Raw genomic sequence first — 12,288 nt, forward strand, 5'->3', positions numbered from 1 at the left:
CGCACACAGGGGGTTCCTGGGCGGAGGGAGGAAATGGACAGGTGGGCTCCATCTCAGGCGCTGCAGTTCTGCCCCTCCTTATCTAGAGCCATGTTCATGATCACGGACCCGGTGGTGATGCTGTTCTGTTTAGGAAGCGCGTTATTAAAGTGCTGTTTGAGGTTGCCGGTTCCTTCCAGGGGTCCTCAAACTATGGCCCGCGGGCCACATGCGGCCCGCCGAAAACATTTATCCTGCCCGCCAGGTGTTTTTGCCGCCATTGTGTACACAGGAATTTGTTCATAGTTTTTTTTTAAACTATAGTCCGGCCCGCCAAAGGTCTGAGGGACAGTGAACTGGCCCCCTGTTTAAAAAGTTTGAGGACCCCTGCTTCAGCCTGTATATTATTCTGCTGGGAGGCGTCACCTGACACCCAGGGGTGACTCAGGCTTTGTGCCGCAGCTGACCTGAAGCATCTGGCCAATTCATTCCTTTGTGGAGCCCCTGACGTTTTCCCAGGAGGGGCCTGGGAACGCGAGCTTCCAGGCCAAGGTCTGATCAAAGAGGTCTTCCTGGAGATTGTTCTCACTTCAGAATGGTGGAACTCCACAGAGACCTATGTACGAGATCACGCCTGCCGCCCAATGACCACCTTCAGGCCATAGCCAGTTGCAGCAATGATTTCTGGAGCCACGCAAGTTGGTGTGCCACTGACTGTGTACAAGGGGCCTTCCACCACAGCGGCCAGCCCGGAGTCTCCCAGGTTCAAGGACTTGGTTCCATCGGGATGCTCACACACCAAGAGGTTCTCCGGCTTGATGTCCCTGTGCACCATGTGGAGGCCATGGAGGTCCCTGGGAGCGCTGGCCAGGTTGTACACCAGGGCACTGCCATCTCGCTCGGTGTCCTTGGTTGAAGAGGTAACTGCATCAAAGAGGTCTCCACCTTCAACCAAGTCCATTACCAGGAAGAGCTCACTGGCCGCTTCCATCTCCTCCACCAGCATGATGATGTTTGAGTGTTTCACTTGGCGCAGGATGGACACTTCATTCTCGACCAGGTGTTCCTTTCCACAACATGTGGCTTTGTGTGTCACCTTTAGGGCAAACTCCTTTCTGGTGGACCTGTCCATGCACTCTGACTACTGCAAAATTGCCATCGCCAATAACCTTTCTGATTTCGTATTTCTCGAGAAGAGTCGATGATTCAACGCACCTGTTTCCATTCACGCCTTTGGGACTCAGGCAACGGTCAAGTTCAGGCCCGCCATGTATGTTGGAAGAAGATCTGCCATGTGTGGGAATCTGCTTTCATCCTCTGAAACTTCCTGGGCTAGTTGGAGAGGAACTGGATGATATCCTCAATTTAGGAGTGGAGAGCTGGCTGCTGGGGATTTCATTAACTGAGGCTGGTGACTGGCTGCCACGAGAGGGCTCAGGGCTCTTGGATCCAGAACTCTTAGCTGAGGAGTGAGAACACAATGACTCCAAGACAAGGCATTCGCTGTGATTTAGGACAAAATCATCTTGGGCGCAAGGGAATTTTTGAGTCCACATGTGATTAAAACATTGTCATCACCAAAAAGGTCTTGCAGGCAAGTAACCTGCTTTCTGTCCAGTGTGCAGAGCCTCATGGCCACTGCTGAGTCTAGTTGAATGGCTTCAGTGATACCGGTTAAGACGTGTTCAAAGGAATGAGTGGTCTTTTTACTCAGGAGGATCCCGCACAGCTTTTCTAGGCTTCACTCCGCTTCGAATCACAGCGACTAACTTGGGTTTGATGAAATCTTTACTTTCCTTCACTTCACTTGCTGGCATCCATGGTGTAGATGCCCTGGGGCAGGATCAGGAGCAGTCTCTGGAGATGGCAAACACCAGCCCTTGAAGTAGCGGTAGAAGCGCACCTTCTTCGCCTTCTTCTCAGAATTCAGGGCCTGAAGGTCCCGCGAGTGGTAGAAGCTGCAGTGGGCACTCTGTGTGGAGCTGGGGATAAGCTCGATCCCCTTGGAACCCGAGCTGCTGCTGCCCCCAGATGAGCTGGGCATCCCTCTCGGCGACCCTGGCCAGGGCCTTTGTCCTGTTCCTCCAAGTGCCCCAGCTCAGTGCTCCTGGTGCTGGCCATAGTGGCTACTCCGAGGGCTCCCAGCCAGAGCCTGCAGGTAGCCCAGTGTCAAAGCAAGAACCAGCTCAGAGACGCCTGGCACCTGGCCCTGAGGGACCTTACAGCGCCAGGACACCTGGCTCTATATCCCACCCTCTTCTCGCAGGTGGAGTGCAATGCCCATCTTCTTTATGTATTTCTGATTCTCCCAAGTGTCAGCCAAGAACATAAGCAGCCTCAAAGTCCCCACTGTCACCCAAATATACTGGCACTTGGCCCTGGTTGCCCTCCTATTTTAGGATCCCAGTTTTGAAAATGAAATTCCAGCGTTAGTCTTAGAGTTTAACTTGTAGCCACTCATTTGGGCAGGGAGAACCTCCCACTCTTCCTGGTACTGTTTGTGCTTAGCACATTGCTGGGCACATAGTGGGTGATCAGAAAAAGATTTAGTAGACCACTGTTTCAGCCACTGAATCAGGTCAGCTGGTTGTGCTTCCTTTTCCTCATGCATGGCTTTCCATGGGCTCCTGTGGGCTAGGGGCCAGATTGGACTTCAGTTCCTGAAACCCAGACTGGTGTTCTGGGTCCCATTATCTTGCCCTAGTTTGGCTATGGCTCACATAATTGCCTGCCTACCGGATTTTCCAGTGTCGCCCATTTGGAAATTAAATTCAGTGACTCACCCATTGATTAGGACTCAGCCTTTTTTTCTTAGATCTTAATTGCTGACCATTGGCTGTTGGGTGTGTTGGTCACCATGTCTTGCCCTTTGCCCCACTTCTATGGTTGGCCCCAGGAGTAGGACCATTTCTTCTATCACCTGTCCAGCCATATGATGCATCTAGTAGGGCCATGTATCCCCCAAATAATAAGATTATTAATGATACAATAGAACAACTATTTTAGCAAGAGCCATTATTTCATTTGATGATTAAACCTATCTATAAGTAGGTATTATTATCCACATTTTATGGGTGAGGAAACAGACTCAGGGAGAAAAGAAACTTGTTCTAGATCATCATGTTAACTTTATTTTGCTGCTTAACAAATTTCTACAAACTTAGTGCCTTAAAACAACACACATTTATTGCCTGAAAGTTCCCATGGGAGGAATCCTGGCACAACTTGGTTAGGTCATCCAGTCAGGGTCTCACAAGGCTTCAATCAAGGTGTCAAATAGGCTATATTCTTATCTGGATGCTCAACTGGAGAATCCATTTGCCAACAACTCTTTTAGGTTGTTAAGAAAATTTCTTTCTTTCAAGGCCTGCTTACTGGCTATCAGCTGAAGGCCTTTAGTTCCTCAAGGCTGCCTGCAGTTACCCACCACATGGCCTTTTACATAAGCAGTTCATATGGCTATGTTTTCACAGCCAGCAGGAGAATACCTCACTCCAGTTTACTAAGATAGAGTCATATATAAAGGAAAGTAGTCATGGGAGTGCTATCCCATCATGTTTGCCATAGATTCCACTTGCACTCAAGGAAAGAGGATTGTACAATGGTGTGACTCATTGGCAATCTCCTTAGGGTGTGTCTGCCACAGTCAGATAGCTGCTAAGCGGCAGATCAGGGATCACAGCCATGCCACCCTGCCTCCCTGCAGCCCCAGGTTTCCCATCTGCCACTGTTGCCATATGGAATTGCCCTGTCTCAAGAGTCCGAAGACATAAAGATTGGAGACACCATTGACACTGTCCTCAAGGTCATGGTCACAGTTTTTTATGATCAAGTCCTTTCAGTTTTTCAATACAAACCCTCTTGAAGAGGATTTAAAACAGGCCTGCTTGTTTTGGAATGTCATTTACACAGTACTCAGCCTTGTTGGGAGATTCCAGGTGGCTTATGGAGTCAAAGAGCAAGCCCTCCCCTGGAGCAAACCTGACTAGATGCACTATGTAAACTCAATAGGATGTTACATGGGGCTGAATTCTATTCCTCCTGAGAACTGCTTCCATATAGTGCAAACAAAGAAGAAGAAAAAGGCCTAATGCCTTTTGTCAGTTTAAATCAATTCAGAAATATTTCTATCTGGCTAGACTTCAAGTACCTTTCCCAGTGAAATGTGAAGGAGATACATCAGAGCTGTAGCCTCCAGGAAGAAAATTGTCAATGCATTAAACAATTTCCTGTCACAGTGTCACGACATCCTTTTATTTCTGCAGAGATAGGCCCTGCCACCAATCCCACATGACAACCTTATCAGAGAGGTTGCCATATATCTGTGGATGTGCCTGATTTCTTGGCCTTTCTTTAATTTTCCAAACAGTGATACAGAGGAGATCTGATGTGGTGAACAAGCTCCACAGAGAGCTTTTTCTACAGTTTATTAGTTTGTGATGAAAAACAACTCTGCAGGAACAGTGTATGCAACTCCTGAGTCCGAGATAGATTCTATGTTCATTCAAACTCATAAAATATGAGAAAGATCAAGGAGGCAAAGCGACACCAGAGGGTCTTTTTTTTTTTTTTTTTTTTTTAAATATATTTTATTGATTTTTCACAGAGAGGAAGGGAGAGAGATAGAGAGTTAGAAACATCGATGAGAGAGAAACATCGATCAGCTGCCTCTTGCACATCCCCCACCGGGGATGTGCCCGCAACCCAGGTACATGCCCTTGACCGGAATCGAACCCGGGACCTCTCAGTCCGCAGGCTGACGCTCTATCCACTGAGCCAAACCGGTTTCGGCAACCACCAGAGGGTCTTGATAGAGAATCGAGATTGCTTTAGTAGGTATACTAAAGGGTTTTTGTTTTTTGTTTTTTTTTATCACAAGTAAGTTAGGCAGCCCAAATACAATTTCTTAATATGCCAGCACATTGTCCAGTGCTTCCATCAATCACAGCAGAATGGCACAGCAGCGGAAGAGCATGGGGAAAGCAAGGAATTTGGCTGAACTGAATTTATTAAAGTGCTGTAGAAGCAGATATTAGCAGTGCGTGCAAACTCAAGTCTTAAAATGCACTGTGTCTATAAGAGAAGGCGAGACATTGTTTTACTACCCAAACTTTTTAAAAATACATACCATTGACAAAAATGTATTACTTTTTGAATTGCTTTTGTATTGGGGGAAATATTTAAGCAGGTTAAACCAAGGAAATAAATTTAAAAATAATGTATAGTATTTTACAAAATCAGAACTCAGGAAAGTTCCTAGAAAGAAGGGGGGTTAGAGGAGAGTCAGTGGGAAGTGGCTGTTAGACTGCCCTTTACACGCAACACAGACCACGGTGGGAACATCAGGTGTTATTTTGGAAAGTGGTTTCTGACTCTTACAAGGTTGTTTTCTGAGCTCACTGGAGTCAGAAGAGGGCTTGATTACTCTGGGGATTGGAGGGAAGGATCCAGGTGTGGAGAAATTTAGATCCAGTGTGGCTGGGTACTGGGTGAGGGACAGGTGGAGGTAAAACCACTCTCTATCCTCACCCCCACCTCAACCTGAAATCAATAACTGGGAGAAAGTTGAAGGGAGAGAAAAAGTGAGGTTGGTAATTACTCCATCCCTTAGGATACCTTCTGATATAATAGAAAACTAGATTGCAGCAATGAAATCATATAAATATCCTATATAATAAAAGCATAGTATGCAGATTGCCCCCTCCACCGGGAGTTCAATCAGAGGACGGGACTGGCCTGGGAAAGGGAGGGAGGTCCGGCCAGCAGCCAGCAGCCACTAAGTACCCTACCAGTGCACAAATTTCATGCACTGGGCCTCTAGTCTCATATAAGTCTGGAGGAGGAAGATTCCAGAGCATGGTCAGCATCTCAGCATGAGCCGCACTCTGGAATTCTCTTGGCATTCCCCTCCAGCTGTAAGATGGCAGCTGCTGCTCCAGCCATCATATCCTACTGGGTACAAGGTGGAGATAGGGGTGACACAGGCCAGTAAGCCAGGACAAGCAGAATAGGGAAACTGAGACAGATAGTTAAACAGCAGTTTGCAACCATCTAGAAAATCTAGATGCCAAGAGTTGCAGCCATCTAGTAAATCCTATCTTCCTTAAACCAGGGATAATACTTAAGAGTAAATGGTTTGCACTTCTCCTCAACCAGAGGGTAAATAGCTCAAATCACCCTACTCTGGGAGACAGATAGCAGAAATATAATTAGTGCCATTTGCCAACCATACCAAGGACAGATGAAGTTAAGAGAATAAACCTCATTTTGGTACATCAGCATAAAGCTGGTGAATATCTAATGAAATCCTCCCCTTAGACCTCCCCTAAACACCCAGCCTTTCAAACCCCTCAAAGCAAAGGTCCCAGTGCATGCTCTCTCTCTCCCAGGAGCATGCCCTCACCCCCTTCTTTCCCCACAGGCATGCATCTCCTAAGCTCTAAGGGACCCCACAAGGCTTGCAACCAGGGCAGCAATGGGGCAGTTCATCCCAGGCAAACCCCCTGAATCTGTCCCCAAGGCCTCCTTTCCTCTGACTTTATAGTGAGCCAAAGCCAACCAGCTTAAGTTCCTTTCCCATCCCTTTCTAGTTTCACTGTCCCCAGCTTTAATAAACGTCCTCTACTGAATTTTTTCCTGTACAAAGTAAGAACCCACACACTACTGGCCAGCCCTAGGCAGACCCACTCATGGCCAGGTCCCCTTTCTGGTAACAGGGTGAAGGGATGCAGAGAAAGAGTAAAAGGGGTGAGTTTCACATGATCATGAGGAGCTGAAATACAGAGTAGAACTGAAAATGAAATATTCTTCTTCAAGTGGAGGGAGTATGGGTGAGATTTAAAAAGGATGAGGGGTGGGGCAGAGAGAGAGAGAGAGTGATGTATAAATTCTGGTGAAATGCTCTGATATTTCCTAGATAGACCATTGTTTGGAGGAAGCAAAAGAAAAGCCAATCACATGCAATTCTTTCCATTTCAAAATTTGGTTTTATAAAAAACTGGGCTCTAGGCCAGCCTGGGGCCAGAATGAGCGGACAGGATTGCAGTTAGGCGTGTCATCAAAGCAACTAGTAAAAGCTACACAATGACTCAATTCAAACACTTTACAACGTAAAATGGATTTAACTCTCATTATCTAGGCTTTTAGTAGAACCAAAAATTTCAATTCACAAAGGCTCACAATTTAATCCACTCTGTGGTATTTGTCAGAGTGTCTCTTCCCATGACATTTTTTTTTCTTCTTCCTTGTGAGAGCAATACCATGCTTTTCAGCCTTGTTCTTTTCCTTCTCATTTTAGGCCTCAACTTTTTTTTTCTGTCTATTTATTGATGCTGGCTCACTTATCATAGAAACAAATTATTTCAATATGAATACAGAGTTGCTAGATGAAGCCCCAGGAACATTGCTATCAGAAAGAGAATTCTAGCATGCAGCTGTGGCCCGTATGCTTTTAAAAATCCCAACGTGTTTACATAACAGAACTGACAGGCAAAGGGGACAAGAGATGAGCTTTCAAAGGGGTGGCATAGCACGATGACTAAGAGCACAGACTCTGGACCCAGACAGTCTGGGTTTAACTCCCAGCTTGGCTACTTATACCTGGTGTGACTTTGGAAGCGATGGAATTAGAAGGCCTTGGTTTCCTCATCTGTAAAATGAGAATGATGTTATTAGCTACTTCAGAGCATATTTGTGAATATTTAATGAGTTAATAACACCAGAATCTAACTATTTACCTTCTCCATTACTACCTACCAATGGTGCCTGAGCTACCATCATCTCTTTATGGATTATAGTCACCTAACTTGTCTCTCTGACTCTACCCTGCCATGCCATGGTCTATTTCTCAGCACATCAGATTGACTTATCATTTTATTATGTAAATAAAATGTAATGTCACTCTTCTGCTTCCACCCTGCACAGGCTCCCCATCTCATTTGCTGGGAAGACAGTCTTCACAATGCCCTAAAAGTCAATATGTAAATAGGCCTCTTGTTACCTCTCTGACCTCATGTCCTGTGAGCCTTCCCTTCCTTCACTCTGTTCCAGACATACTGGTGTTTTTTTTTTTGCTGCTCCTTCAACACACCAGGTGTTTTTCTGCCTTATGTGTCTGCTATGGCTGTTTCTTCTATCAGATTGTTCTTTCTTCAGTATCTACATGGCTCATCCATTCTTCTCTACCTTTTTTGAATAGCCATATTGGTATATATTTTATATACCATAAAATTCACCTGTTTTAAATACACACTTCATTGGTTTTTAGTATCTTTACAGAGTTGTGCAACCATCACCCAAATCCAATTTCATCACCACAAAAAGGAATCCTATTCACTTCAGCTTTCATTCATCCATTTTTTTTCCATTCATTCTAGCCTTACACAATATTTAATCTACTTTCTGTGTCGATATGTTTGCCTATTCTGGACATATCATGTCAATGGAATTATACAATGTATGGCCTTTGTGATTTGTTTCTTTCACTTAAAATGTTTTCAGGGTTCATTCACGTAGCATGTATACTTCACTCCTTTTTATTGCTGAATAGTATTCCTTTGTATGGATATACCACATTTTTTTCATTAATCAGTTCATAGACATGTTGACTAATGCTATTGTGAACTCGAGGTTTATATGTAGCCATACATTTTAATTGTCTTGGGTATATTCCTAAGTAAGAAATTGCAGGGTCATTTTATATTCTATGTTTAACTTTTTGAGGAACTGCCCAGTTGTTTCCAAGAGTGGCTGCATCATTTTACATTCCCACCAGCAATGTATGAGAATTCCAATTTCTCCAGTCATCTTCAGCACATTATTATCTGACTTTCTGATTCTAGCCATGCTAGTGGGTATGAAGTAGTATCTCACCGTGGTTTTGAATTGCATTCCCCTAATGACCAATGATGTTGAACATCTTTTCATGGGCTCATTGGCCATTTGTATTCCTTCTTTGGAGAAGTGTTTATTCAAAATCATTTCCCATTTTGTGCGGTGATATATCCCTAGCGCTTAGAGCAGCGCCTGGCACATATCAGTGGTTCAATAAGTTTTTGTTGAATGAATATATTAGTAAAGTGCTTAGAACTATTTGAAAGTGTTTTTCAAATAGTCACTGCAATACAAGATGTTTTTCCTGCATGGAAAGCACAATTCACAATATAGTGCTGCAATCATCCCACCAGTCAGCTCCACAGACCCTTGCCCAACAGGCTCCAAAGCTGCTTGAGTGCTTTTTCCTTACAACTTTAGGAATTTTTGTTTTATTATTTATAAAATAAGGAAACGACCTTGGTATTTACTTTATAGGTGATATGAAAGTGAAATGAATAATGTATGTGATGTGCGATTCAAACTAGATAGAAGTTTATTTCTCTCCCACATCATAGTCTAGCAAAATCAGATCTTTCTGCTCCAGGAGGTAGCCCAGGCATTATCTTCCTTCCATCTTGTTCTTCCTCCACCTTGTATCTATTAATTAGCTACTGCTGCATAGCAAGCTTCCTGAAAACTTAATGGCTTAAAACAACAATTTTTTATGTTTTTGCTCATGGCAATTTGGTTTGTGCTCAGGTGGATGGTTCTTCTACTGATCTCATCTAGGATCTCTCAGGCAGTTGTCATCTGGTGGCTTGATTGAGGCTGGATGATCTGAGATAGCCTACTCACTGGATGGCTGTCAAGTGGGCATCTCTCTGCATGTGGTCTCTCATTGTCAAGGAGACGAACCCAGGCATCTTTTAGTGGCAGTCACAGGGTTCCAAGAAAGGAAAAGTAAAGGCTGCATGGCATCCTGAGACCTCAGCTTGGAATTCTGTTAATGTCACTTTTATCTCATTCTGTTTGCTGAGGAAGGGGTGGAGAAAGAGACTTCTTAGATGGGAGGAGCAGCAAGGTCACATTGCAAAGGGGCATACATATGTAGGTGGCAGGAATTGGTGGCTATTGCAATCTACCATGCTTCCTCCTCTGTATGGTTGAAGCTATCTTTTGAATATCACATTTGCACTTTAATAGCTCATATGTGATTCCCAGAAGAGTCATGTGGTGACAGTCAGCTACCCTAGACCCGTGGTCGGCAAACTGCGGCTCTTTGGCCCCTTGAGTGTGGCTCTTCCACAAAATACCACGTGCGGGCGCGCATGTACAGTGCAATTGAAACTTTGTGGCCCATGCGCAGAAGTCAGTATTTTGTGGAAGAGCCACACTTAAGGGGCCAAAGAGCCACATGTGGCTCGCAAGCCGCAGTTTGCCAACCACTGCCCTAGACCTACTGAATCAGGAACCCTGGGGGTGGGGGCCTAAAATGTGTATTTAAATCACCCCTAAGTGTGAGAACCCCTGCTCTGTTGAATACCCTGGTGCTGGGTCCAACATTATTCTTTAAGGCCAATGCAGCCTTTCTCAAGCTGCAGGGAATCTTGGCTGCTGACATAGCTGTGTTCCTCATTGGAAACTCCCTTCAGCTTCAGGGACCTGCCTTGCTCAGGGTTATACTCCCTACTCACACGTAGTCCATGGCCAATTACTGGTGGATGTAGGGATACAATCTCCTATCTCAAATTAGGACAAGTCTAAAGAGTGTTCCCAGCTCCAGAGGTTACATGGAGCTGATGTGACCAGATTGCAAGTCAGCTTCTTTCCTTGCCCTATTCTACTTTTTTACTGCGTTAATTGTATGACTCTTCAGAGCACCTCTAATATACCTTTTACACACAACTCTTCATCTCAGAGCCTGTTTCCAGGGAATTAATCCTAGACATATTTGAAATAACATAAGCACAAGGATTTATATAAGGGAAGATTAAAAACAACATAAATGCCCCCGGCATGGTCAAATGAACTTATGTAGTCTGTGAAGAGAAATGTCGACTGACATGGAAAGAGTTCTGAAAATAGTAATAATAATGATAAAAATGAATAAACATGTGGCACTTACTAAGTATAGACACTATTCTAAGGTCTTTATGTGTAGGTGCTGTTACTGTGCCCAGGTGAAGAAGAGTAGGGAACAGATCACGGAAGAGACTCCCAGGTAAATAAAATGGTATATTTGAAGACCTAGGGGCAAGAAAGGACTTGAAATATTATACAGTAGGTCCTCGGGTTATGTTGGAAATCCGTTCCTATGGCGCAATGTAATGCAATTTTCTCCGTAAGTCAGAACCCACCTACATAAGCACCTACGTCACTCACATGGAGCACATACACAGCAGTAATGAAGTGAAACAGTAAAAAAAAAAAAAAAATTAAAAGAAAGATAACAATTCCTGACCTTTACTTGTGGTAAATAAATAATAAAAAACATAAAGCACATATGTACAGACATCGAAATGACAGAACTATTTTTTTATTATAAATAAATGGGAGATGGCGACGTAACCACAAAATGACGAATATCGAGTCCGACGTAACCCGAGGACTGCCTGTATACATAATTTATATATCAATATAAGTAGGTATATACAGCGAGTGGAAAAAAGACCAGAGATAAAGCTGGAGAGTTAAGATGGAATTGGTAAGAAGAAGTAGCATGACTGGAGCCTAGGGACCAGTTAGAAGATTGTTATTCTGGTCCCCGCAGGAAGTGACAATGCCTTGAATTAGGAGTAACAATAGACATAGGGACCAAATTCATGACATAAAGTTAATTCAGTTTGATAACTTGGATCAGATGCGGGAGAAGAGAAGCAAATTTGGTTTTGTTTGTATATTAGTGGTGGGGGGTACTGTCAGGTATAGGTGTTTGAAAATATTAAATTGGCTGGACATTCAAGTGAAGATGTTGAGTAGGCAGATGGATATATGAGTTTTGAACTCAATCCAAACTGGAGATTGAATTGGCAGCGTCTGCATCTTATTTAAAGGCATGAGACTAGGTGAGCTCACTTAGGAAATTAATGTTGGTAGAGAAGGCTTCCCTTCTGATGAGTCTGAGGCCTAATTTGATCAATCCTATATATATATATGAAACTCCGTGAGACATTACCTTTAAGGGGCAGATGGAGGAGAAGAAGTACAGCAAAGATGATTAAATAGGAGTGTGGAGAAAATGAGAAAACCAGGAGAGGAATGCCCTAGGAATCTAGAGAAGAGAATGTTCAAAAGAGACCAATTTTCCAGAGAATTGAAAGTGGGTCCTTTGGGCCACTTAGGAGGCCATTAGTGACATCAATAAGAGCAGTTTGGATAGTGGAGACCATATTGTGATGGGTTAAATAGTGAAAGCAAAGATAGAAGGAAGGAAGGAAGGAAAGATAAGTAGGATGTGTGCAAAATGAAGAAATTTAGAAATATACAGTATTTAAT

The 12,288-nt window shown here is 43.9% G+C and overlaps 1 pseudogene; it reads right to left on the reverse strand.

The window, feature by feature from the left end:
- Nucleotides 1-401: 401 nt before the first annotated feature.
- On the reverse strand, nt 402-1,796 carry LOC132215425 (serine/threonine-protein kinase DCLK2-like; annotated as a pseudogene).
- Nucleotides 1,797-12,288: the final 10,492 nt, after the last annotated feature.

The sequence above is a fragment of the Myotis daubentonii genome, chromosome 14 (assembly GCF_963259705.1).
Source record: "Myotis daubentonii chromosome 14, mMyoDau2.1, whole genome shotgun sequence".
Taxonomy (NCBI): domain Eukaryota; kingdom Metazoa; phylum Chordata; class Mammalia; order Chiroptera; family Vespertilionidae; genus Myotis; species Myotis daubentonii.